Genomic DNA, 27,192 nt, shown 5'->3' with positions numbered 1-27,192 from the left:
GCTAATTAAATAAAGCTGGTTATTCTGCTGGAAACAGTTAATGAACCTCAAGTAATAAAATTATTTTCAGAATATTAAAGCAGGAAAAAAGTGATTACTTATTTAAGACTAAATAATTACAATGTATTCTTCACTATAAGAGGTTATAGATGCCAAAGACTAAATAACCACTGTGCTTCTGATTCTCCATAAAAAGGATGTTTCTCAGGAATTATTACATTTTTATGTCAAGCTTGCACTGAATTTTCTTCTCTTAAGATAATCTCCAATGATCTCTAAGGAAATTTGTGTCCCTTGGTGCCTGTTATTATTTTCCTTTTTAGGGACTGGCTGTATTTGATTGCCTTTAAAATGAGCTGAGATTGTGTTAACTGTGCAGAAGGGATGGGGTACAGTGGTTCTGATTGTGGCAGGAGCAGCTCTGAGGGGAGCTCTGGGTCCTGCTCTGCTGCTCAAACACTGCTGGGGCAGCCCAGTTTGGCCTCAAATCCTGCCTTGGCTGCAGCTCAGTTTGTCTCTGAAACATGCCTTCTGTTCCCAGATTGCAGATAAGGTGCAATTTCTCTTAGAAAGGCAGGCTGTAGCCTAATTACCCCTGCAAGTGCTGCGAGCTTCCATTTTGGGACAAGACTCTCCTTAATGCCAGGATCTTAGGAAAAAAACCCTGCCTGGCTCTGTCCTAATAATTGCTTTAATTTTTTTTCCTTTTAGCATCTGAGAGCTGGCACTTGACGTGTTTAAAGAAACCAAACTCCAGAACCCCCAGGCTGCAAGGGGGAAAGCTCATGCAAAGCTGCCATCCCAGCCAGCTCCAGGCAAATGACTTTTATTAAAAGTCATTGAATAGTCACTGAGGATGGGGCAGTTCAGAACAGCCTGCCCTGGGAGGCATCCCTGAAGGAAAGCATTCTGTGCCTGCCATCCCTGAAGGAAAGCATTCTGTGCCTGCCATCCCTGAAGGAAAGCATTCTGTGCCTGCTCTGCTGCCATGCTGGCAGTGGCTGCTGTGTCCTCCTTGCAGATCCAAGAGCCATCTCTGCTCCCTGCTGCAGGCAGATAAAGCCCAGTCCCTGTGCCACACAAGTGATGGGTTTCTTTGGCTTGGAAAGGCTCTCTGGTGAGGTGGGAAGGCTCTCTGGTGGTTCAGCTCTCCCCTGTTCATCTCTGCAGGGCTCAGGCTCAGTTTGGAGGTATAGAAGGCCAGAAAGCTGTCTACATTTGGAGGGAATGGGACTGGCTTTCCACCTGCCTCCCTAAGCCTGACTCAGCACCCTTTCCCATGCAGGGACATGAGATTAAACCCACAAAAGGCAGAAACATGTCCTCTGCTTCTCACTCCTTTCCCTTATCTGAGTTATATTCCATGCCTCACACTGCACATCCTTACTGACTGCTCCATTCCCTTTGCCAGAAGCAACCATCCAGAATGTGGATCTGGCTCATATGATCATGGAAATAAACATCTCAGCCATTCAAAATTATATCTTACACTTGAGAGAGACATGCTGAGGATATAGAGAAACAATAGATTTAATTAGGCTTTTAAAATGTGACACATCCATTATATGTTCTGTTACAGCTTTAAAAAAGTCTCAGTTTCTGTATAATAAATCTTGCTGGAGTACTACCATTTAATTAAATGGGAGTCAGCACTGGGAACAATTAAAATGAGTTTATGCACTTTCAGGGAAACCCTATAGCAAGATGTGCAAAATAGCATACAATAAAATGAAAAATTAAGCCCTTAGTGGCTTTGAGCTGCTGCATATAAGAAATTTGATAAAAAGCATTTTAAGAAAGAAGGTAATTTTACAGTGTGGCAAGTAGTCTGTTCTGCCTCAAAGGTACCAGCCCATGTCCCTTGGATTTTTGCCATTGGCAAAAGACTCCAGATGGACGTAGGCAAAAATACTAATAAGTGAAATTCATCCCTGAGTAAAAAAAAAAAAAAAATCTTTGAAGCCCTGAATAGGAGTGGATGTCATCTAGCAGAAAGTATGTATAAATAGGTGAAAAAGATATCTCTGTTCTGAATAGTTTTGATGCTGCTTCAGTCAAGTTTCTCTGCTTATGGGATTTAGTGAAGGCAAACTTAATTTTTAGGCTATCATTTGTACAGTAACATATGTAAGCAAATAGTGATGCTATCTTAACTAGAATAAGATATATACATTTTATTTCATATTAAAATCCATTTCAGCATTGCATTCAGCCCAGGGTTTTTAGTGTATTTCCCTCTCTCTGTCTCAGTATAAACAAGCAGCCTTGAAATGAACATCAAAACTAAATGACATTGAATATAATGAAGCAACATTGAGTCTAATGAAGCAGAATTGCTATGTAAACAGGGATGCTTTTATCTCATTGGAATTTTTATGTCCTTGCATGTCTCTCAGCTACATTTTTGTAACCTGATTCTTAGGAAATGTCTGATATCTCTTTATGATTGCTAGCAGAGACCAAGACAGCACTGTAATGTGAATTCAGCTGAGTGGTGTGAAAGTACCACATCGAGTTTGCTGTTTCAGAGGCAAAATGGTCATCACCCTCATCGTGTTACAGGGGGCTGGCTGTAAAACTGGGTAACCTGTAAGTGTGAATAAGTCTTCTAAGAAGAACGGGTTGCAGACACTCAAGGATCTGGTGAAAATGCCACTTGGAAGTTCCCTGCCTGTGAGCATTCCAGCCCTTTCCTTGTCTGTTAATGCCTTTGTGAAGGCACAGGCAGTAATAGCACAAGCAATAATACCAAACTTCATAAACCTTTCTCTGGACTGAGAACCATGCCTTCTACTCTCTTGCTGTAGCATAAGCCTTAGCAGGACAGGAGCTGACCTTCCTCTGGCAGGGAAGAGTGAAACACCCAGGCACCTGCTCTTTGTCACCTTGGGCTGTTGCAGTAGCTCTGAGAAAGTCTGTGGTTCCTTCATTACAAATTAAAATACTAGTAAAGACCTCCCTCTAATATAGTTTTATTCCCATCTTCTTTGATCCTGCACTTGGAAGTCATGCTCTTTAATATATATTGGCTTGCACCTGAACATCTCCCACTTCCTTGCAGAAATAAGCTTTTTGCCCTTTTGGACAGCAGCTTAGAATTCAGCATGTCAAGTTAATGTGCTGCAGCTCCTCATATAAGAGTTGGGTTGAGCAGAACTAGGTGAATAAATGCTGCTGTTTGGCAGTGTTGGACATGGAAGTATTTATCATAATACACTAATATACGATGCCCTTTCACATTCTCCACTTGGACTTAAAAAAATATGATGGCAAAGTAAATTAGTGGAATCTTGTCTGAAATGTAATCACTGCAAAAAAGAGAAGGAAACCACTGTGATATCTATTGCTGTAAACTGTCCTGTTCTGTAATGGCTGCTTCATCTAAAATACTATCAACACTGCCAAATCTTGCAGCTGTTCTTAAACCTCTATGTAGGGTTTTTGTGGCTTTTATTTATTTGCTTGCTTGCTTGCTTGCTTTCTCCCTGAAAATTTCTGTTTCACGAAAACTTTTTTCTGGATCTTTGACCTGTTGCATTTCTCTATGCGCTGCCTTTTAGTGGGCACAGTGCACAGAAGAGCTCTGGCATAAGATTTTTCATATCTGTGCATTTATATAGGCTGAGAACTTGGGTCTTAAAATGTATTTCTCTCCATGGGTTGTTAAGTCTGCAGTCAGAAATTTAGGAGAATGGCTAGCTGGCCTGGCTTCCAAATATTGAAAAACCTCAAAGTAATGTAGCACATAACTGAAATCACATAAAGTTTGGATATGGGAAATGAAGCTTCTGGCACCTCATTTTCATTATGAAGATGGCAACAAGAATGGAAAATGTCACAAGAATAATTCACATGTGTTTGGTCTTTAGTACCATAATTATCTAGATCTTCTTGCTTTGGGCTCCCCTTTTCCTACATAGCTCTTGGAAAAAGGTGGGTTTGGCTTTTAATGGCCTAATAAATACAAGTAATAGCTTGTGATTTGTTTAATATTTTGAACTGAAAGGTCAAGGGTAGGAAGATTAAAAAGTCACTGGGGGAAATGCTCTCAGTAAAAGCCATCTCTTGCTGGAAGTAATACAGGTTCTTAAGTAAGCATAAAATCAGTTTAAGGCAGCTCCAAGCCCAAATTAAAGCAGGAAGGAGAATAATGTTTGTGTATAGATACTACCTGCTATAGAAGGGTAAGTGAAATGAAGAACCAGACAGGGAAATCATCCCTAGTATCCCCCATAGGGTCTCTGCAGCACTGATTATAATATTTTTGTTGGATTTTTAAGCATGTGCATCTGTCTGAAAGTCTGGGAATCTGAAGTAATGACTGAAGTGTTCTTGAGTCTCTCCTGTACTTGCAAAGCTTCAGATGAGAGTGAGTCATGGAGCATTTTATAAAATCTACCTGCTGCCAAACAACTGTCTTAAATTCCAGCATCTGCCCACATCCCAGCTCCTCTCCCACGTCTGAGCACCCCACTTCCCTTCTCCTTTGAATGTGAGAGAGATGGAGGAGAAATTAAAGGACTCTTTTGTCAAAACTCTTTTCCCTGCTCAGAAGGTGCTCGGTTATGGAGGTTCTGCCTTGCCCCACTTCTCTCAGCAGTGCTGCAGTGTGAGTGATGCAGTAAAGCAGCTCTGATGATTCAAGGCTGCTTCTGCAAGTGTTATTTGTGCACTGTGAGAAACACAGACCTGAGACAGATGGGTCCTTTTCTTCTCTCAAGGATACTCTGGAGGGTTCGCATATTTTCCTGGGGCCCCAGGCAGGTGCACTGCTTGCTTTTCTCCAAAATAGACCCTTTCCATCATATAAAATGGGATTGTGCCTGCAAAGATCTTGAAATATGCTATTAATTTAGCATATTTGTTCTGAGTGACAGTGTGGGAACCTTTTCCCTAGAATATATTTTCATTAAAGAAAACGGGCTGAGCAGACACATTATGGGGGTGTCTAGTTGTGTCTTTGGTAGGTAGAAGGCAGGCTTTTTATCATTTTAGTGAAAAGAGGTGAGGGAATAGGATATGGGACATTAAGAGTTCATTGTGCACTTGAGGAGAACTACTTTTTTTTTTTATAATAGAACATAACCCTGGTGTAGCAGAGGTGAACGTGGCAGCACAACCCAGCTGTATGAGGCTCAGAGCTCAGGTAAGAGCTGCCCTCACCACTGCCACAGGTCTCCTGGTCCCAGTGAAAGACACTGGGGGCCACACAAACAGCTGCTTGGTACTAAAGGTGTGATTAATGCCAAGTGTGGTATTTTCTCTCAGCTCTGAAGATGGAAATGTACCTGCAATTATCATCCTCCAAGTTAAAAATGTTACCGCAACAGCGCCAGGTCATCCTGACCTTCCGCAGTGGAAAGAGAAAACACTATTTAGTACTTCTTTTATAGTTTTTAAAGAGCACCTATTTTTCTCTGGGATGTTCTGAACAGTTCAAGCCAGCCATCCCACAGAGTAGGATCATGTTCTTCTTATTTAGTTGCAGAAAACATTTACCATATACCACGGCAAATCACACAATCAATCTTCATATTAATCCTTCTCTGCTGGAAGCTATTTACTACAAAAACTTCTGAAATTTTCTTACTAGCTGGAGAGCTGACTGTCACAGCTGAAAGAGTGATTCATTTATGTTTTTTTTTTTTTTAATAAAACCAAAATTGAATGCTTTGAAATAGGCTTGAGTATTTCAGATTAGATGGGTAAATGCTGAACAAAGAGACACTCAGAAATTGTCTTTTTCAGTAGGGCTTCTCCTTTAATCCTCCCAGATCTAATTCTAGCTAGTCGCTTGCCTCAGCCTATATTTGCTCCCATGTTGCCATTTAAATGACAGGCCTCGGGTGATTTGCATTCATCCTGTGGCAGTGTTTTCCTTAGTGTTAGCTCTGATTTGCACCAGCAGCTGTGGCTGTGCCTGGCTGTGCAGCTCCCTTCGTGCCCAGAGCAGAGTCTCCAGAGAAGGTTTCAATATCATACTGCCCATGAGCACTGTGGCAACTTTTGCTACAGAGCTGCCAGCTGGTTATGTGATTTAGAAATTAAAAAGTTCTGCTAAGCCCTCAAAACCTGCTGTTTCTGGTTTTATTTTGTGTGAAACAGGCTATCTCTTCTTTATTGCTGAATTCAGCTCTGAGAAGCAAATGCTTAGATTCCTGCTTCTGATTCGTAGAATCATAGAATGGTTTGTGTTGGAAGGGACCTTAAATACCATCTAGTTCCAACCCCTCTGCCATGGGCAGGGAGACCTTTCACCAAACCAGGTGGTCTAGTGCTCAAAGCCTCATCCAGCCTGGCTTTATATACCCCCAAGGGCATCCACAACCTCTCTGGGCAACCTGCTCCAAGGCCTCACCACCCTCACAGTGAAAAACTGTGGCACATACTCTTCTAGAATATTTCTCCTCCTGATGAAAACAGAGAGCTTTGGTCTAGTTACAAAATGTCTGATGCCTTTCTCTGATGTTCCACTGCTTCCCCAGAGCACTGCAGTTTGCAGATGGGGGAAAAAATTATATACCTCAAAATCTCTGCAGCTGGTTAATTGTGCTGAAGATCTGCAAAGCCAATTGTTACCAAAAAGAAAAATCATCACTGTCTGCAAGTTACCTGTTCACCTGCATGATAAAACATGGCAGCAAAGGCACTGATGGAGGGGGATCCATCGGTGTCCAGCTTGTAGGAAACTTGCTATATGTGCAGAAAGCCTCAGGGGCTAAGTGAGGTTTTGGGCTCTTTTTGCAGCGCTGAGGAAGAACACGTCCATGTATATGAGAGCTCAGATCTCTTGCTGTGCTCTGTGGCCATTCTGGCTGTGCTTACATGTAGAAAGGATAGAGAGACTCGTGCCAGTTTGGCTTTGAGGGAGTTGGAAGGAAGTGCAATGATTCACAAAAGTAAAAAAAAAAGAAAGAATGAAAGAAATGGCAGGCATGTGAAGCTATTGGATGTTTGTGGTAGGTCCCTTCAGAAAGGAAATGTATAGATACAACAGAACTGAACAGGGATTTGAGTTGTTCTGGAAGGGAAACAGAGAAATTTGCTTTTAAGTATGTCTCTGGTACAGGGCTGCAGCATTCCTTACCCTCTGCTGCACTGTATATTTGATTTGCTTTCCAAAATCAAACAGCTTAAGGTTTGAGTCACCCTCCATTAAGCTGAACAAAATGAAAATGCCAACACTTTTGGAAAGTGTTGGCGTGGGCCTTAAATTGGAAAACAAACATAGCATCGAGCTGCCCTTCCCAATGCGAATGGAGAGAAAGAAGCTATTTAGTGAAGTGTGGAATTTAGAGGACTGGGTCTTTTGCATTGCTCTCTGTTTTGGGGAAAAGCACTGGACAACAGAAAACTTAAGTCTTTGTTGAATGAGATTTGCTTCTCGACTGGTTTCTGATGTTATTGTTGCCTACTTCGTCTGATTCACAGGAGGAGGTCTGATAACTTAAAGCAGAATTATCTGGGACACCAGTGAGAGCAGCTCAGCCCCCAGTGTGGGGGTGTGGGTTTCAGCCTCTCTCACCATCTGAGCGCAGCTTTTCTGGTAGGAGACGGAAGGAAGGTGGGAGAAAGTTTGTCCTAAAGTGTTAGAGCGTGCAGCTTGGAGCAGAGGGTGTTTTGGCAGGTGCTACACCTGCAGGCTCACCATTACCCATTATTGGATTCCCTCCTCTTCACCACCTCTGCAGGTGGCCACAGCAGAACGTGCAGGCAGGGGGAGGTCTGCCCATCCAAGAGCTCCTGGGAGGCTAAGGCTACAGGAAAATGATATTAGATTGTGAATCTGAAGGTGTCTGATTAGAAAAGCACCAGAGGCTACAGGTGAGCCCCGAGCTATGTGGGGGAAGAGTGAGTGGGATATCAGCAGAGGCATGCAGTGCTGAGTTTTCCAAGGGGCATGAGGAGCCTCACATGAGCCTTAGTGCAAAACGGGCTCAATACTGTTTCAGCAGGTCTGTGATTCCCAGCTTAATGAATTTAAGAGCTGTGCTGATTGCTCCTGAAGGTAGCTCTCCATTCTCTCCTGTGCAAACAGGAGTGCAGGCAGTGCCTGAGCTGCAGTGTGCTCATGCTCAGTGCATCTCTCTGGGTGAGCCAGTGTGACCAGAGCACCTCGTGGCTGTGACATTACTACGTTTTCTTTGAATGGTGGTACAAGGCAAGAGCTGCTGTGGGCCTCAGGGGAATGGTAATGGGACAAGTGAGCCGTCCATGGCTCAGACAGACCCCTTCTCAGGCGAGGTGGGCAAGAAGCTTGTACTTGGTCTTTTTTCTTGTGCCCCACCTTTCTTTCTGCAGCATAAAGAGGAACAGTGATGGAAAGCCACCACAGCCTGATGGAGTAGTGGACACAGGAGTAGATCTCTGCTCTGATTAATGATTTCTAGCGCTTAAAAAAGGGCATTTTAATGTTTTAACTCCCCATTCCATAATGATCAGAGTTCTCAGGTTGTACCACAGGGCTGATTAATGCTCACCTCAGGTGTGCCAGAGGCTCACGTTTATTACACACGCTGCACAGCCATTAATCGGCAGTGCAGCACGGGCTGTCATCCCCGATTGCTTAATTACATTGTCTCCCCCTGCCCAGGGCTTATGTGTGTTGTGCAAAGCCATAAATACTCCAAGAGCCCCATTTCCACTGAAATCAATAGGAGTTTTGCCATTGTACTGCAGTGAGAGCTGTGAAAGTAAAATAATGCAGATAACTGTGACTTTCAAGTGGGAAGAGGGGCAGCAAAGGACACATGAATTAGGGAAGATTTAACTTAGAGGTGATCTGAAAAAATTACAGTATAAACTGGAAAGTGTTAAAGGAGCCATAAGAATAGGAAAGATAGAAAGCAAAATGAAAATTGCACAAGAAGTAAAAATAAATAAGAGGGATTTCAAGTAGATAAAGAATAAGAAGTGAACAAGGCAACAGGGATTCTGCAAAATGGAAAGGGTAATTTTGCAGCAGAAGCAGCAGACGTTGTTGAATAAATAAATGAATTATGTGTCTCTTTTCACAGAGGAGAATAGGAAAATTCAATGTATCAAAAGCAGGAAGGTTCCGTGGCAAGGGACATCCGTGTGGAACAAGAGGTGAAGAACAGGAGTAAGCCCACCACCGAGACAAACACTGGCCACCATCACTCCCTTACTGGTTCTCCTGGGAATTTCCTCTGTGGTGCAAAACTGGTCTGCTTATCTCTCTGTACTTCATTCAAGATGCTGCTCTTTTTGTCCAGGGTTTTGGTTGGAGGCAGGATCTGCTGGGTGTCTGTTCTGCTTCTGCAGCACTATAGTCACTGCTGACCACCAAGAAACTGCATTAGAATTACTGAATAACTTATCAGCTTTGACTGAAAATTTAGACAAAAGAAAATAATTTAATTTTTGGCAGCTCTACCTTATGCTTTTATCTCCTAGAATAATTTGCTATGACAGATATTTGCCAGTGTTTGAGTCAGTCCAGCCCTAGATGTTTGTCAGCTGTCCATCAGAGAAATCTGTTTGACTTTATAACAGCAAAAGAAAAGTCTGCTGAAAATTACTTTGATGGCTAAATTAGCATTTGGTCAGTTTACAAATGCAGAGACTGGCAGGATTTGGAAATATATTGGTAATTTGATTTTGTCTTGTCATAAATATGTTTTAAGTGAAGCAGAATAAAGAAGAATGCATCAGATCTGTATAGGTATAAAAATTTTTCTTGAGGAGTCTGTAGACCTAAACTTAAAGGTCTATTATTTTGTATAAGTAAAGGGCTGCTCAGTGTGGTCATTATTTTTGCTACCTAGTTAGAACCAGGAAGAAATGTGAAAACATGAGGAGGTATCCTTAAGGAATTTACCTGAGAACAAAAAGCTGTAGAATTCAAATATTCATATCTAGATTAAAGAAATAAAAATATCCTTAAGGATTATATGTTAATACAGAAAGTTCCAAAAATTAGTTTGACAATCATACTAGCTGAGAATCACTGATTCAATATAAGTCAAAGGTAAATAACTAGGCAGGCAACCCTGGAAAGGTTTCAAGAGAATAAATGAACATTAGTTGGGAGAGAATACAAAGGATACACAAAAAGAAAAGCAACAACAACAACAACAAAAGAGAAACAAAAAAGGAAAAGATTCAAGCTTTGCAGGCTGTTGCTTGTAGCTGGAGCAAAACCACAGTGCAAGGATGATAATGGAAGATGAGCCCAGGAACTGTTCAGCTTTGGAGCCTTGTTTTTTGGGATATTTTAGGACCACATTGCCCTCTCTTTTTAACCAGTGTTAAAATAATGTGAGAAGTTTGATGTACAAGCCAACCCTGGACAAGAGCAGTTCTGGTTCCCGCCAGGGAAGGAGCAGGGGTGAGTGCAGTAAGCCCGGGATGATGCAGCTCCTGCTGGCCAGGGTGGCACTGAGCCCCTGGGAGAAGCTGGGCTGATTGCAGGGATGGGGACACTCCTGAATAGATATGGCAGCTCCAGAGATGGCAAAGAGCTCGATGTGAGGTAAAAGTATGAAGTGAGCTGGTACAACGTCATCCCTGCAGCCTGGAGAGACAAATCCAGGTGCTGTGGACATTGCATCCCTGGGACACCGATAAAGCTGTTATTTTTCTCCATTGAGGTTTTTCTTCCACTGTGGATGAAGAAGTATTAAACCAAACCATGCTATTTATCTGTTTAAAAAAGCTGTTTTGACAAAGACCTGCTTACAGCACTAAGGATACATTTTCTTTTTCCTTTCCAATAATAAATCTTTCATAAAATTAAGGCATTGACATTACATCTCTGTTAGGGTAATTTACTCCCCACAGTAATTTTGACTTAGTTTGTTCTACATGGAGTGATATTTTAATCATCCTTTCAGTGCTTATTGATGAGGGTTTTCTGCAAAAGATGAGAAGATTAGTTTAAAATTATCCCTTGTGAATTTAAAACAATAACAAGGAAGTGAACACAGTCTAAAACAAATTAAGAAATGTAATAGACTTAATAAAAGGCCGATATTTTATTCAACATACAAAAATGACTGCAAGACTTGCTGTGGTGAGGCTGCACATACTCTTATCAAACTATATTCTTTTGTTCCTTTTTAATCATACTGGCACAAATCTCCCTCTCTCTAAAGGTGAGTGATGAATTAAATAAATGGCTTATATTTTATCCAATAATAAAAAAGTATTACCTTGACTCAGGCATCATATAAAACCTGTGCCTCATTCCTTTACCCATCACCTGGGAATAATTTGCATTTCCTCACCCAGCAGGAGGACCCTGGTTTCAAAGCCTTGACCTCACCAACTCTTGGCTCTTCCTCAGTGTGTGAAGGGTTAGATTTCTTCAAAGATTAATTAACTGCCAGGTCAGAGGGAGTAGAATATCTTCCTTGAACACTAGGATCCCTGGAATGCTGCAAGGATACTGAAGGGCATCCTTAAAGGTTGAAATTACAGCTTCAAAGAACGATTTATCTCTTTTCTTTAACTAAATGTGACACAGCCTCCACAATTTCCACAGTCTCCAGCACTGATGTTAAGTGGCAATCAGCCAGATGAAAAAAGTCATGGTGCCAGAGTCCTTGGATGGCTGAACTGTCTCAGAGGTTTGAGACCTTAGTGAGTCTCTACCCAGTGAGAAGTCTAGTAATCACAAGCTAAAAAAGGGTACCACAGGGCAGATTTTGCCAGTATTTCCCAGGCACTGAAGAAAATGTAGTTTTAAAAAAATATTTCAGCTTTTTCCAAGGTGGGAACTGAATAGTTGCATGGAACTGGTTCTTCAAGAACATTGGTGACAGAAGAAGCTGAGATATGAGTGTCTGGTCTGAGGAGCAGTGGAGAGCCAGGAATGGTGGCCAGATTCCTTCTTGCACTGTGTCCCTAAATGCCTGGATGGGGATGGAGGTTTTGTGTGGGTTTTTTCTACCCTTTCTTCCTTAAATTGTGGCTCCATCTTGCAGTGTCTTGCTAAACCACAGCTGTCCATATCTGTGCATGCACCTGTACCTATATAAGTGTTCACAAACTTGGCACAAACTCTTCTGGCTCTCCTGGGGTCACTCTTGCTTCGCCAAGTTACAAACACTGTCACTCTGGCTCACTGCATGATTTGTGAGTTTTGCTGAATTCTTCAGAACTGCTTGGGATTTAAGGCCCTATTTGAGCGTAAAATGTGATTAGCTACAGTGAAGTGACTTTTTATCTGGCTGATACACCTTTCTTTCAATTTAGTTGATGAATGTGCAGTGTTAGGCTGGTCACAGGTGTTTCACTTGTGATCCTAGGGAAGCAGCTGGTGGGACTTTTGATGCTGATATAAAATGACTTGCTCTTTCTGCTGGCTACTGACCATGTGGTTGCTGTTGTGTGCTGAGTAAGGATGTGGAGAGGCATGGTCTTTGGCCAGTGTGAGTGGTGAGAGGTCTCACTCCTCTCACTCACAGCACCAGCTTGATGTTTTGGCTGGGAAAGGATGCTCATCAGTGGAGGAGTGGCAATATCTTCAGTGTGCCCCGTCCGGTCTGCAGGAGAAAATATTTTGCTGTGCACTTTGCATCTGAGTTGACTAATGAAGGCTTGCACTGGTTTAATTATACCTATTTACTATGTGTGGGCACTGCAAGGCTTAATTAAACGTTTATGTATTTGCTTTGAGAGGCTCCTATGGAAAGCAATGCAAAAATTGCTACATGTTAATCCTTCCATTGATTCACATTATCGTGCCCTGGTGTGCTGACTTTAATCATCTGGGGGCTCATTTGATTGAAAGAAAATACTGGTGCTTGTTATATGGCTAAACAGCACCCAAGTGTAAAGTCCAGAAACCTGGGCCACTCTGGGCTGCAAAACACAATATTGTAGTTACCCAAAGCTGTCCCTCCATCCGCTTTTCTGGAGTAATGGATAGCAAGGAATTATTTACCAGATATTCTGCGTGCTACTTCAATTTAATTACATCTCTGACTTGAACAGAAGGTGTATAAAGTGTGCCTGTGTGCTTCTGTGGAAGTCTTAAACTTAAAGGAGGAATGGGTTTTGCCTGGTTTGCACAGCCTGTCGGGGACGGACCTCAGTGTACATATGCTGATGGCAATAAGATGATTGTTATCCAGCCTGTGCCTCCTCTGTAGGTAGAGAGGTGGGGATGCCCTGAGGGTTTAATTCCCAAACTTTCATTTCCTTCCTCTATTTTCAGCTGCTATTAACTTTAAAAGCATTTTATTTTTTGCACAAGGAAGGATTATGCACAGCACTGGCACCTTATTACTCAGTAGGATTCGCCGATTGGCTGAAACTCAAAAGACTTTACTAGTTAGGCTAAAACATTAAAACTGTCTTTTGATAAATGATCTGAAGGGAAAATCAAGCAGATGGCTTTTAGGCCCGTCTCACGATGCAACTTTGCAGGGAAATAATAGTTTCAGTAATGGGTTATAGAGCTTTATTTTAATCACTATACTATTTAGTGGAGAGGTGTGAATAATTTAGGCTTTTTTGGGGGTGTTTTGTTTTCTTTCCTTCTGTTTTTTCAGATTTCTCTCCTTGAAATGAACTGAAGCGCACTTTGAAGTGCCATGAGGTTGTTCTTTCTTCACTTTTTGTAATTGGTCCATCGGTTTTCTGCTGCTGTCTCAGATTTTTTATGGGTGATATCCCCTGACTTTCCACAGCCTGCTTCCTGATGGATTCATTTACTGTGTGTGTTGCAGGAGCAGGATTTATGTGCCTCAACCTGCTGCCTACAGCTAGAGATCTCCTCTATTATACTGGGTTTATAGGGTGAATTACAGTGTCTGGGAGGCTTTGTGGAAAATTGTAGGAAAGTTCTAACCAGCTTGTTTGGCCTCCAGAGGAATTAGGCAGATGCAGCTGGGATGCGCAGGTCCACTGTGTGTGTGCTGGGAGGGCAGGGCTCCCTTCTGCAGAGCACCAAGGTGCCCAGCATTGGTCTGCAGGCATAAATCTCAACCCCATGGTGCAGCTTTTTAGGCAGGGGTGCAGTGGGGAACTTGTGGTTGTTGTATGAGACACAAGGGCCAAGGTTTTTTTGCGCTGCTTTATGCAGTGCAGATGAAGAGACGTAGAGGAGCTGCATTTTCACATGTATTTTATCACCCAGTCTCTAAGGAGCAAAGCCCTTTAACCTGTTTTCAACTGAGCATTCCAGAAATCAAATGTCAAAGATCCTTAACTGCTTCTGAACATCTATGCAAAAAAAAAAAATGCTACACATGTAGATGCATAATCCTGGGGATAACACTTTCCTCTGTGAAATATCCGCTCAGTCCAGCACTCTTCATTAGATAGATGTTGGGGAAATCTTTGGAATAAATACTGGATGTAATTGTCCAGATGCTCTAACTTCTGCTTTTAGCAGAAAAAATGACACATTTAATATTGTCTTTTTTTTTTTAAGTAAAAAATGAGAAGTAAAGGTATGTTTACTCCAGCATGGTACTGATTCAGTGTGAGCTGGAGGACAGATAATGGGTATGCTCCATGCTTCAGCACACTTAATGCTTGAGATGATGTCTTTGTTACTGTCTTTTCATAGATCAATGCAACACCCTGTTGAGAACTGGATATAGAAACATGAAAATGGCTTACTCTAGGTAAGAGAGCTGGAGGCCTGTAGTGTTTCAAAGAGTCTGAAATCAGAAAAACTAAAAATGGGCTCCAAGCTACCATCAGTTTGTTGTCTTAGGGGCACTGTTTTTTTTTTGCAGACCCCTCTCTCAGCCAGGGGTACAGTTTCTTCTGGGAGCTGGTCCTGCATCTGCTGGACCACAGTGCCTCTCCCTGGCTGCCTCAGCAGAGCCAGAGGAATCTCTGCTAAATTGAATGTGGAGGAGAAAGAACATGAAACCTGAAGGAATGTTGTGTAGGGGCTGAGTAGGAAAGGAATGTGTAGTAGGGGGTCAGTAAAGCTGTCATAGTTGTGCAAATTCTGCTGGTAGAAAGAGTAAAGATAAGAGGATTTTGCTAAATCTTGTAAAATTACAGTGTAGAACGAAATGTAACTTGCATCTCATCTCCATGCTGCCAGGAACTGAGAGAAAATGCTCCAGAAAAAGAAGTCCAGGTGAAACAGGGAACATGACCTCCTATGCTAAAACATGGTCTAAACATGACTGTTAGTCATTATCATTCTCAGTAAAAGGAGTTTCCTCCTGAGAGATGTGAGCTTAAAATATAAGGTCTTAATCTTTAAATGGAATCCCTCTGGGCAGATCTTTTCTGTCAGCCTGAACCCCTTTGATTTCAATAGCCCTTTGTGGTCCTCAACACACCAGTCCAGCCAGAGGTTTAGATTCCTACTACACACTGGTATAGTAGCTTTTCATACATTTTGATTAAAAACCCTGAAACTCTTAACCTCAAATGATATGGGTTCTTTATTTTGGTTCTTTTTTTCCCCCATAGTCCACTCCTTTGTGTAGCCCTTGGTCCCAGTCTTTCTGATTTTTTTTAGGTGATTGCAGGCACTGACATTTTATTTTTGGATCATGTAACAGAGATAAATACAACAGGGTGGTAAATTAAACTTCACAGGTAATTTCAGACTGAGACTCCAGTCAGCACCTCTTCTTTTGAGGGTATAACTCCACTTGACCCATGAGGGCATCTCATTTTGTGTCTATAGAGGATGGCAGCCTGGCCAGGCATAGAGCATCCCATGGCACTTAGTACCTGGAAATATCCCGTGCAATGGAGGGTTGGTTCTGTAGCACAATCACACGTTTTGCCTTCTAAGACTGGTAGAAAGTCCTTGGGAATGATAACTCTGGTGAGCAGCAAACTTTGCAGATAAATGGTGCATTGACTTTGCCATTTGCATTTACTGTGCAGCTTGAGATGACTTTTAATTATTCAAAAGAGGCAGAATGTTAGTCACATCTATCTTTGTTTCTCCCCCTAAAGCAAACCCACTCTGTAAATTTTCCTGTGAGTACTATACCAATATTTCCCCGTTACAGCTCCTCTGACTTTCACTTCATTTTTTTTCCCCCTTTCCTTTGAATTTTTTTGTTAGATGTTTGAGATGCAACAGAATTCAGCTACATTGAATTTTTTTCTTATCAGCTAACTCAGAGCAGATTGATCAAGTCTATTCATGCAGGGAACAAGGAGAGGAACATAAACACTTTCCAGTGCTACAGGCACATATCTAGAAAAACAACGTAGCAGTGAAACAGCCTCGTCAAGATGAACATTGAAAAAATTCCATCATATTTATTCATGTTGGGAAGAAATGGGTGCTCAGTGTCAGCCTGCACACACGTAGTTAACAAGGGGGATGGGAGGGAAGGTAATTCCTCAGCATATTTAGAGACACCATCTCTGTATCTCTTCCCTTTGACATCCACTGCTGCCATCAGCTTGGGCACCTTCTTTCTCCTTTTCTTTGTAAGATAAGGCATGTTATTTATTGCAGTATTAGCCAATCTTTTGGAAAATGCACTGTGAGAAATATGCAAAGCAGAAGGAAACTGAGTTCTTGATGTCGGGTTACAAATGGTTTTGGCCATTTAAGCACAGAATGGCATTTGTTTGAGGAGCTTTGAAGGAATTAATGGAAATCATACAACCCTAAGAAAGAATTCAGATTTTAATTGCTCAGGAGTGAGTGTTTCATCTTGCACGTGCTCCACAAAGGAAGTGGTTTCAAATAGTTATTTCATGTCTATGAAAAATCCTCCCCCCACCAAATAAACCAACCAACCAAAAACCAAAACCAAAACAAAATAAAAAAGAAAAAAGATAGGAAAGGAAAAAAAAGTCTCAACAGAAGTTTTAAATACTGTGAACCATGTGGTGGTGCTAAAGTTACAAAAGAAGAATCCTCGCAGTCACAGTCTGACAAAATGTGCAGAATGTGGCCAGATGAGATATGACAACAAGTACAAATTATAGCAGTGGCAAACCAGTAAACATGGAAATCTGAGTAAATCAGTCATTTCAAATCTATTTGCCAGACTGTGTTTATCCTCTGCAAAACCTCACCATCTCCACAGGAAGCACTTCAGAGCAATCTCTGCAGGGCATTTGCTGGGTGGAGTAAGGATCAGGATATTCCACAGCAGCCTTTTTGCAGACATTACAGCTGATCTTTTAGCCTAATTGAAATGAACAGTGTTGATAACTGCATCTTTCTTTTCAATTTGAGTACCCACTTCCCACTTTGAAATTGCTAGACAAGAAGACATTGAATACTAGGGATAGACATATAAAATCTTTATGGTTTAAAAGAAAAAAACTGTATTATTTGGCTTGTTTGTTTATTCCTCATCCTAAGCTACATGGATGTCTTGATATTTTGCAACAAAAAGAGTATTTTTAACAGATGTCAGGTTGTTTTTTTCCCCTGTGACTTCATCAGTACAGTCCCATCAATTTCAATGGAGTCCCTCTTGCATGTGACAGTGCAGGATTTGTCCTGCAATCTTTTTCTGCTTATTCTTTCTGTCCCACATTTCTCAGATTGAGAAAGGGCTTTGTTGAGAGGTCAGCCCTATGAAAGACTGAGACTAGAATTTATAAGTTAGTTTTCTCTCTTTCTCTCTCTCTTTCTCTCTCTTTCTCTTTCTCTCCTTCTCTTTCTCTCTTTCTCTCTCCTCTCTCTTTCTATTTCCTTCCTTCCTTCCTTCCTTCCTTCCTTCCTTCCTTCCTTCCTTCCTTCCTTGCTTCCTTCCTCTCCTTCTTTCGTTCTCTCTTTCTCTCTCTCCTTCCTCCCTTTATTCCCTTCCTCTCCTTCCTCCTCTTGCTCTCTTTCATTTCTATTTTCCTTCCTGCTTTCTTTCTGGTCAGTTTTAATCACCTAAGTGTAGCCCTGGATTTGTGAGCTGGTTACAGAGGTTCTCAGTGATGAGAGCTGATATGGGCCAGTTAGCCTTTTAAAATATATGCTGTGACTAGGGCAGAATAATTGCATTCAAAATCCCTGTTTAACATTCACTTTCAGGCTTGCAGCGAGGCACACTGTATGTGCCATGCCCTAATTTGTACCACTCTGGGAACATTTCCCTTGTCTCAACACTTGACGTTGGGTTTTGTAGACAGAAGTTGAAGATCTGAGCACAGACCTGTTTCTGCCTCAGACTTCCTGTGTAACCTTGGGCCAATTACTAAATCTCTGTGTATCAGTTTTTCCTTCTGTAAAGTAGTGACTACAAAACCTGTCACAAAGGTACCTCAGGCTGAGCAGATTTAGACGTGGATGGAATATATCTTGGTGTTAACATGATATCCATTTTTCAGTAGTCTCACCAGAAGTCTTCCTTTTTTCTGCCCTTCTTCCCTCTGGCTATGGAGTTTTCCTACCAGATAGCCTAGAAATGTTTGTAGTGTTCAAGACATAGAGGGGCAACACTAGTTTTGATTGTATTCCTTCCTTATGATTTATATATTCTGAATTACTTATCGACTTCTAATGAACATTGACCTGTATTTTTATCAGTCATCTGTGAGTGCACCCTCAGGAATTTGCTGATGACACCAGGCTGAGTGGTGTGGTTGACACATGTGAAGGATGGGATGCCATCCAGAGGGTCCTGGACAAGCCTGAGAAGTGGGTCAGTGGGAATCTCATGAGGTTCAATGAGGCAAAGTGCAACGAGGCAAAGTGCAAGGTCAGGGCAAACCCTGGTACCAGCACAGGCTGGGGGATGGGTGGATTTGGAGCAGCCCTGCCAAGAAAGACTGGGGGGTACTGGTGGATGAAAAGCTGGACATGAGTTGGCCACGTGTGCCCTGCTCACAGCCCAGGAAAACCACTGTATCCTATTGCATCAATGGCAGTGTTGCCAACAGGGCAAGGGAGGGGATTTGGCCCCTCTGCCAAGGTGAGGACCTGCAGTGCTGCATCCACCTCTGGGGTCCCCAGCATTCACAGGACATGGACCTGTCAGGGTGAATGCCAGGGAGGCTCATGAAGAGAATCAGAGGGATGGAGCACCTCTTGTGTAAGACAATTGAGACAATTGAGGTTGTTTAGCCTGGAGGAGAGAAGACTCCAGGGAGATCTTATTGCAGTTTGTTAGTACTTAAAAGGGACTTATAAGAAAGATAAGGGCAAACATTTTAGTAGGGCCTGCTGTGACAGGACAAGGAGATGGTTTCAAACTAAAAGAGAGTATATTCAGACAGGATGTAAGTAAGAAACTTTTGGTGATGAAGTTGCTGCTCCACTGGACCAGGGGTGGCAGCTGCCCCACTGACATATTCAGGGCTGGACCAGGCTCTGAGCAACCTGGTCTAGTTGAAGATATCTCTGTTCATTGCAGGAGTTTGGAATTATAAGGTCCCTTCCAACCCAAACCATTCTGTACTCTACCATGAGTTCAAGATTTTCCTTCTCATGGTAGTGGGGGATAAGCTCAGCTCAGAAGCCATCATTTTATAAATTAGGTTATGATTCTGGGGTTCTTTCAGCCCTATATTTTGTTCCACATGTATCTGTACTGGATTTCATCTGCTATTGGTCGGTCACTCAGTCTGGCAAGGTCTTCAGAAGATGCTCTTCATATATAATTTACCCTTACTATACTGAATATTTTCTTTCATAACTTATCACTGAGTTTCATCAGAAATCTTTGCCATTCCATTGCCTTCCTTTGGCCTCTACATCCACCCCATTTCTTCTTCCTCCACCCGTTTCCCAGAGCACTTATGAATGTGCTGGACAGCACAGACCCAGCACAGCCCAGCTTCCTGTAGAGCTCTCCTAGTAACTTCTCCCCAATGTGTGAGCTGATCTATTACTGCTACCCATGTTTCCTGTCCCTCAATGAAGTAATAATTCAAACAGGGGGGTTTGTTCTTATGCATCCACAACTTACTATCCATAAAAGCCAGTGGAATGGGACTTTGTTAAAAGTCATTAGGAAGGTAGACAGTATCAGCTCTCTCCATGTACTTGTTCCTCCCTTCAAATACTTGCAATGGGAGCTTGAGAATTGGTAGTAATGAAGTTCGATGACAAGGTCATCACTGGGTTGTGCTCCAAAATAGGTTTCAGATGCTGATCAGTCACTGATGTTTCAGAAGGTGATGCACGAAACCCGTCTGCGTGCATAAATTCTGCATGCTAATGACGTCTTCCTGGTACACACACCCAAGACATTGCAATGATTTTACCTCAAGGCAGGCCCTGTCTGAAGGAGGAAGTGGAAAGGGGGGCAGGACATTCTGAAACTGAAAAATACCTTGCTGAATCTTGAGCCCAAGAGATAGGAAAATCTGGAAAAGCAGCACTTGCAACCTTGACAAAGCCTCTAGGTCATGATGTCTGGAAACTATTAGAATATTTGAATTTTTGTATCAAGCACGTGGAACTGTCTTTATTGAAGAACATGTGCTTATATGTACTTTTTTGTGCTCATACATGAGGTTTCTATCTATTCTTGCATAGAAGAAATTATGGGAAGTGCCTCTAATGTACCAAAGCACTGATTTCTTAGAGAGCTCCTTTGTTCTAAGTTTCCCAGCTAACCTGCTGTGCTATGGGCAAGACTGAGAACCTGTCTGTGGGGAATTTCTGAGTCAAAGAACTCATAAAAAGCTCAACTGAAAGTCTAAACACAGTTTCATTTCTGTTTGATTCCTTTATTAAAACCGTATCCTGGATTCTCAGCTTCCCTACATTTCCCCTGATGTGCAGTAAAAATTCCTATAATTTTCCTGGGGAGAAGTGAAATCATCACTGGAGCCAGATCAGACCTTTCATAGGTCTTTATCAACATATTTCCAAGTTTCCTTTCAATTCATTTCCTTAAAGATAACATTAGACTGCTGACAATTCATACCATGCCCCAGCTGAGGGGGAGATTTATGGAGGGATATGACTCACTGACATTATACTCCAGGTTTACATTCCCTGGTTTCTGTGGTGTGGTACCTGCAGCCAGCATTTTCCAACAGCAGAGACCCAGACCTCAATGCAAGCAGCCAGCAGCAGAAACATGCAATCACACAGCAGCATGCTGTCTTGCACAAAAACCTTCATATTCGTAATGAGGGGTTTGTTGCAGAAAACATTTGTTTGCGGTTTTTACTCTTTCTAAAATGAGGATTCAATTGCTGCTGTTTTTTTTTTTTCCCTGGGAAGCAACTGTTTTCACGGACAAGTTATTATTTCTCTCACCCTTGCTATGGGAGTGCTTTGCTGCAGATACATACCCCGGTCTCCCTGCCTTGCTCAGATAGGCTCTTTAAAACCATGAGCTGCACGAGTAAGTAAAACAAATTGAAGTAATAAAATGGAGTCCATGTCTGGCTGGCAAGTGCCAGTCGCTGTATCAGCACCTGCTGTCTGCTCCAATGCAGGTTTTTATTGTGTTTCCCACACACTGCAAGTGTTTGGCTTCTGTGGCATCATCCTCCCGGTCCTGATCCGTGATGGACCTCCAGTGCCCCTCTGACAGCTCGCTCCCAGCAGCCCCCAAAACCAGCTCTGCTTCTATTGTATGGCTGACAGCAGCTCCATGATTTCTGCACTGCCTTGTGTATTCAAACCAGCACTGACTTGCAAGCCCGTGGATTTTTTTTTTGTCATGCCACAAATACGTGTTAATAAAGAGGAGTTTAATGCTGCTGAATATAGCAGTGACATTTGTCTCATGTTTGTCACTTTGATTGGATAAAGCTCTGGCAAAGGCCTTTCTGAAATGTATTTCAGGCTGTGCTGAGTGAGATGTGAGCTGGGCTTTGTTGGCTTGGTGTGCTGGGGCACCGTGACAGACGAAAGAAACAATTATCTCACACTGCCAAAGTAATAGCTTTTGCTTATTCCTCAGCGAAAGCATAAGGGCCAAGTCCCCGCACCACTGAAGTCAAGGGAAAGATTCCTGTTGTTTCACACAGCTTTGGATCAAAGCCACTGTGCAAAGGCACAATTTTTCAGTAGGTTAAAAAGAAAATACTTTTTTTTTTAATCCAAAGAATGAGAGCATGGACATGCTATTTCTAACCCAGCTATGCTGAAATAATGAGGATGGAGAAGTTTAGGGAAAATTCAGATGAAGACATTTGGAAAAATAATTCACTCATTGAAATCCACAGTTTTAGGGTGGCTGAAACTATTTACGAATGTGTGTTGAATATGAGAACAGGGCTGGGCAAAGGAGCAGTGTGGGGGGCATTTATCTACAAAAATTTGTTAGAAAATAGCATTTCATTTAGAAACGTTGCATGGTGCAATTTAAAAATAATAAAGCAACACTGGCTTTACCCAAACACACTGCAGTAAATGATCCCCTTTCCCCAAATGATCCTTTTGCCTCCTTCCCCAGTTTCCCAGCTTAGCTATCAAAGGAAGGCAGGAGTCTGATTGCCCAGCTGTGATTGTAAGAAAACGACTCAAATGCACCGCAGTCGCTGTCGCCTCGTTTGTGGCTGAGCCAGAGGAGTGAGCCATGAGCACTCCCATTAACTGGCAGGCTAATCATTTTTTGCTGCTTGTTATGGAGAGAAACGCACACGGATGTCTCTGTTTAATTGGATGAAATTCTGAGAGCACTTTTTGGTTCTCGTGCCTTTCATCTCTGGTGCCAGGGTTTTCAGCCCTCAGCGGGGAGAATTAAGGAGCTTCCTTTCCTGGCTCTCCCGAAAGGCAGATTGGTTATTACACCTGGATGCAAATTGAGCCGTCTGCCTTTGTTGAGACAAAGGAAATGAGAATGAGCTTCACTATAGGAACAAAAGCTCCTGAGGTTGACGGGACTGGCTTTGGATATAAGTGCAGGGGGCTGGGGGTGTGAGTGTGGGAAAGCAAGCTGCCTTCTCAGGGACTGAAGGGCTCTCATCCATCTTTAACCATGCCACAGCTCAGCACTGCTCTGGAACGCTCTTGGCATTAGTTGAGAAGTATCACCTCCACTAACGGGACCCTTGCTGTGCTGGGTGCACCCTGTCTCCAGTGCCTGCTTTCATTCCACATCTGCCCTTTTGGACATGTTCTGACCAGTTCACCCCAGTGCCCTTCCTCTACCAGTGACTACAATAGATACTTAAGAAAACACCTTGAGGAAAAATATATAAATCAATTACCTACCCAAATTTCAGCCATCAGCAAGGCAGATGTATGCTTCTCAGTCTTCCTGTTAAACACTCTCAGATAAACTTTCTACCATGGATATTTATGCCTTCAGCTCTTTCAACATCTTGTGGTGAAAAGGTCTGTGCTTTAATTCTATACTATGTGAAGACAATACTTCCTTCTCTGTGTTTTAAACCCTCTGCCTAATAATTGTATTAGGCGCTCTCTAGTTCCTGGGTGATGAACAGTAGTTGTTCATATTTATAGATTGGCTTTTCTGTGGTTGAACATGATTGCCAAGCATAACCTGCCACACATGTCCTATGCTGTCCTTTGTCCAGGCACAAGTGTGACCTGTTTCACTTGGCTCCTTTGCAGGGGCCATTCCCTACATGGGCACAGTCATGAACTTTGGTGTTCCCTATGCTTCCTCTCTTGGGGAGAAAAAAGGGGTAGCAGGACTGCATGATATCCAAGATGTGACCTGGGATGAAGGAATATGGTTTGGAAAAATGCTGGGATTTTACTCCTCTCATTTCCTTTCCAAATATTACTGCCTTTTTGATTCCTGATGGTAACTGAGTTGATATTTTTGGAGAACAATGCAGAACAGCCTTATATAGAATTAGCCAATATCCTGTTGTTTTACATTCATCCCTGGAGGTGTTTTCTCAATATCCATAGCTTCATACATCTTATGACAATATTATCAGCCTGGTACAGCATTGGATTCAGAAATGGCTGCTGAGGTTTTTGTGATCAGTTTTCTCTCAGTGGTTTTGTCAGGAAGTCTAAAGCACAGAGGAGGAAGTGAATACACAAAGGTATCTGATACCATCACTCCCAGACCTGAGGGTGACAGACACTGTCTGAAAGCTCACCACAATTAGCAGCATGGTTCAATGTATGTTTATATGGATTCCAAAGATTTTTTTTGAGAAATAAGCTTACCTTTTGTTAATTTTTTAAACAGTGGAAGTGTATTAATTTTTTTACATAAAGTAGCTATCTGTTCAGAGAAATATCCTTTAATTTTGTGTAAAGTGTTTATGCTACTTTAAAATCACAATGAGAAATTTCCTTTGGCTGATTATATAAGTATGTTTCCTTTAGAAACAGACATTAAAATGAAAATCAGTTTGTATTCACCCAGATTTAAATATGATGCTGTGAGAGCAGAATACTGCAGACAACATTTCTCCAGTGCTGTAGTCATCAGCTTCACTCCTGACCTCACAAAGTAGCTTGATCTGTGGGGCAGAACTAAGGAGGCCTTTAAACCAACGTTGTACAAAGTGTCAGGTGAGTGAAAGGCAAAGATCATGTTTTTACTTCTGTGCAAATCCACTGCCAACGATGTCTGAAAGTCTGTTCTGTGTGCTGTGTGTGGAACAGGCAGAGGGCATCCACGGTTCGTGGGGGAAATCACCTTTAGAAGTGTTTCCTTCTTTTCCTCTGGTCACTTGTGGGTAATTCCAGCTTGGACTGGTTTGAGCAACCTAAAATAACTAACCCGTGTTGAACTTAACAAGGCAACACTTTGAGGAGCAAACAGGCTCCTGAATTTGATTGATACTTTGGATAATTTAATCTCTGACACTCTGCCCTTCTTTGCCAAGACGAATAATGTTCTTTTACCCTATTCAATCTGTGAGAAAATTCAGCTGGAGAGAATTGTCAATCCAGGGTAAGGCTTGCAGGTTTCAGCACCTGGCACTGCCACTCCTCTTGGGGATGTCACAGCAAGACAGGCTGAAACTTGGTGTTATTTGATTTCTGCCTTGATATGGGTTGGATTAGACTCCACTGCAGTGAAATTGCTTCACCAGGTAAACACAGCTCTAGCAGGCTCTCTTTGTTACTTGCTTTGAAGATTGGTGTGAGGGGAGAGAGAAGGTCAAATGCTTTTGGGCAGAGATCTTGTATCTTGTGTACCTTGTGTGAGACCTCTGAGTCCTGAACTCTTGTGGAAATGGGGAAATGCTCTTCTCTTCTGCTTCTCTTTTGTGAGGAGGTTGGCCCCATAAATGTGTATTAGCTATCTCCAGGGAAAGCAAGCAGGGGAATGGAGAGTTTGCTCCCAGATCCCAGTGGAATTCTAGTGGTGTTTGGGAATGGAGATGCAGAGAATCTCAAAGTTACCAGGACATACATCCCTCAGGAGATGCCTTGAGGCCTTAAGGATATTTACTTACAGATGTGGAATAATTAAGTTCTGGGAACCTGGGACATCCCCCAGGCCAGGTGGAACCAGTGTGGGGACTTTGAAGAAATCTTGGTTTTGTGCTCTGTGAGTCTAAGTCACCTTGCAGATCAAGGCCTAACATACAAGCAGGGATGCCCTGCAGAAGACCTCCAAGGAGTTTAAATCCACTAGAAAATACAATGTGTAACTGAGTGCTTAAAGACTATGTCACACAGAGCAAGGACTGGGATTAGATGGATAAATTTAAATTCAGGTGTGCCTATCTTTGAATAGAAACATCATAAATTTTTAGCTCAATTGAAAATTCTTTGTGTGATTGATGCTGGTTTAGAGGCAGTAGATAAAGAAGTGTTGCTGGTTTTGAACATAAGCAATATTTATTGTAGTGGCTTTCTATGAGTCGAGTCTTTTCAGGATAGGATCTTCTGGTTAAACAGCAAACATCATGTTCCCTCATGTTTTCATTAAATGTGAGAGCACGATTATATCAGTGAGAATAAGGATAACACTGTACAACTCGCCAAGCTAAGAGTCTTACAAAAGGCTTTATAGATAGCAGTGCACAGGGGGTGTGGGAATGTGAGGTTTTCTTTGCTTTGGACTGAGAGGCTGTTTTCCAACACTTCCCAGTCCCCTGCTTGCAAGCAGGGACACTCCCAGGGTCACAACACATCTACTGCAAAACGCTGTCTTCCTTCTGGAGGAAGGGACATTTCAAAGAGACAAAGGGTAAATATTCACCTCTTGCTGCTTGCAGAGAAAAGGCTCTTTCTGTTTTTAAATCTATTAGGCAAATAAGAAAAACTGCCAGAAAGATAATTTTCCTGGGAAACAGAGTGCTGAAGAAGGGATGCAACACTTTAAAGCACATCTACTACACCTGAGCTGAGTTGTGTCACCTCTAAATGGTTTGGAGTAGCATCCTCTCACCCACCTCATCATCTAATTATGAGTATTAATGGGACTTTCCAGAGTGCATTCATGGGAAAAGGAACTGCATCTCTCTGTTTCTTTCACCATGACACTGCCTGGGCACACTGTAGGCTTTATTGGCAACAGCTCTTCTTCATTTGAGATGTGTAAAGCTATATTTACAGTACAACAGTTTTAATTACCAATACAGAAGTGATAAAAGGGAAGGAAAGAAAGGGATGATCTATAATTGCCTATTTTTGTCTCTGATCAGCAGGAAATCATCAATTTCCTCGGAATTGTTCCCCAAAGGAATGAAATGTATAAAAATATGTAAGATAGGTTTTAATTACTGAAAATGCATCAAAAGCAGTGTGTGTTTCCATGACTAAAACCTTTCCTGGAGTCACGATAAACGTCCCGCAGAAAAATGGGCCACTAATTAGGAAAGAATGTAAATTATAATCATGTGGGGACATATCCAGACTAATGGAGTTGGAATGTGCCAGTGTTAAATTTGTAAGAAAGCGCATTTTAAGACTTGGGCTGCCACATGAGCCTCAAATGAACAAGGATGTGCTCCAGGATGTGCTAAATCCTCTCTGCTGACCACTGCCCTCAGCACAAGAAAGGTAAATCCAGCCATGTTGCTGTAGTGGGAGATTTAGGACTAGGTTTTAAGGGATGTGAAGCACTTGCTGCTCCTGGTGAAGCTGGCATCCAAATGTATCTGCTTTTCTGGTGGAAACTGGCAGTTCACTCAAGCCAAATCCCTTCCATCTGGAGCAGATGAGAAGTCTCCTGTAATTTTATAAAGAAAGGGGTAAAAGCCCCCAATAGTCCAGCCTTCCTAAATCTTTGTAAGATGTGGAGGTGTGTCTGCCCTAATTCAGAACAGGACTGATTTATTTGAGAGCATAAAAACATCTTTAGGTTGGAGAAATTGTTTCCCACACATCCCTACTTATGAGTTTATTTCCAGATATAAGGCAATGTTGTGTCTCTGGGTATTCCGGGAGTGTGAGCTCATGCTCAAAATGTTCCTTTTTTT

The 27,192-nt window shown here is 42.2% G+C and overlaps 1 long non-coding RNA gene across 3 annotated transcripts in view; it reads left to right on the top strand.

Annotated features, from left to right (window-relative positions):
• Nucleotides 1–8,527: 8,527 nt before the first annotated feature.
• LOC146768019 (uncharacterized) overlaps nt 8,528–27,192 on the top strand; it is a 110,901-nt gene continuing 92,236 nt past the window's right edge. The window contains exon 1 of one of the 3 annotated variants that reach the window (XR_014953957.1): nt 8,528–24,852. This is a non-coding gene — a long non-coding RNA (uncharacterized LOC146768019). The remainder of the gene's footprint in view (nt 24,853–27,192) is intronic. The other 2 variants (XR_014953956.1, XR_014953955.1) reach the window with 2 other exon arrangements.

Source organism: Lonchura striata, chromosome 3 (genome assembly GCF_050655825.1).
Source record: "Lonchura striata isolate lonStrDom1 chromosome 3, ASM5065582v1, whole genome shotgun sequence".
In the NCBI taxonomy this organism is placed as follows: domain Eukaryota; kingdom Metazoa; phylum Chordata; class Aves; order Passeriformes; family Estrildidae; genus Lonchura; species Lonchura striata.
Note: the sequence above shows the minus strand (reverse complement) of the source record. Positions and strands in the feature narration are given on the sequence as shown.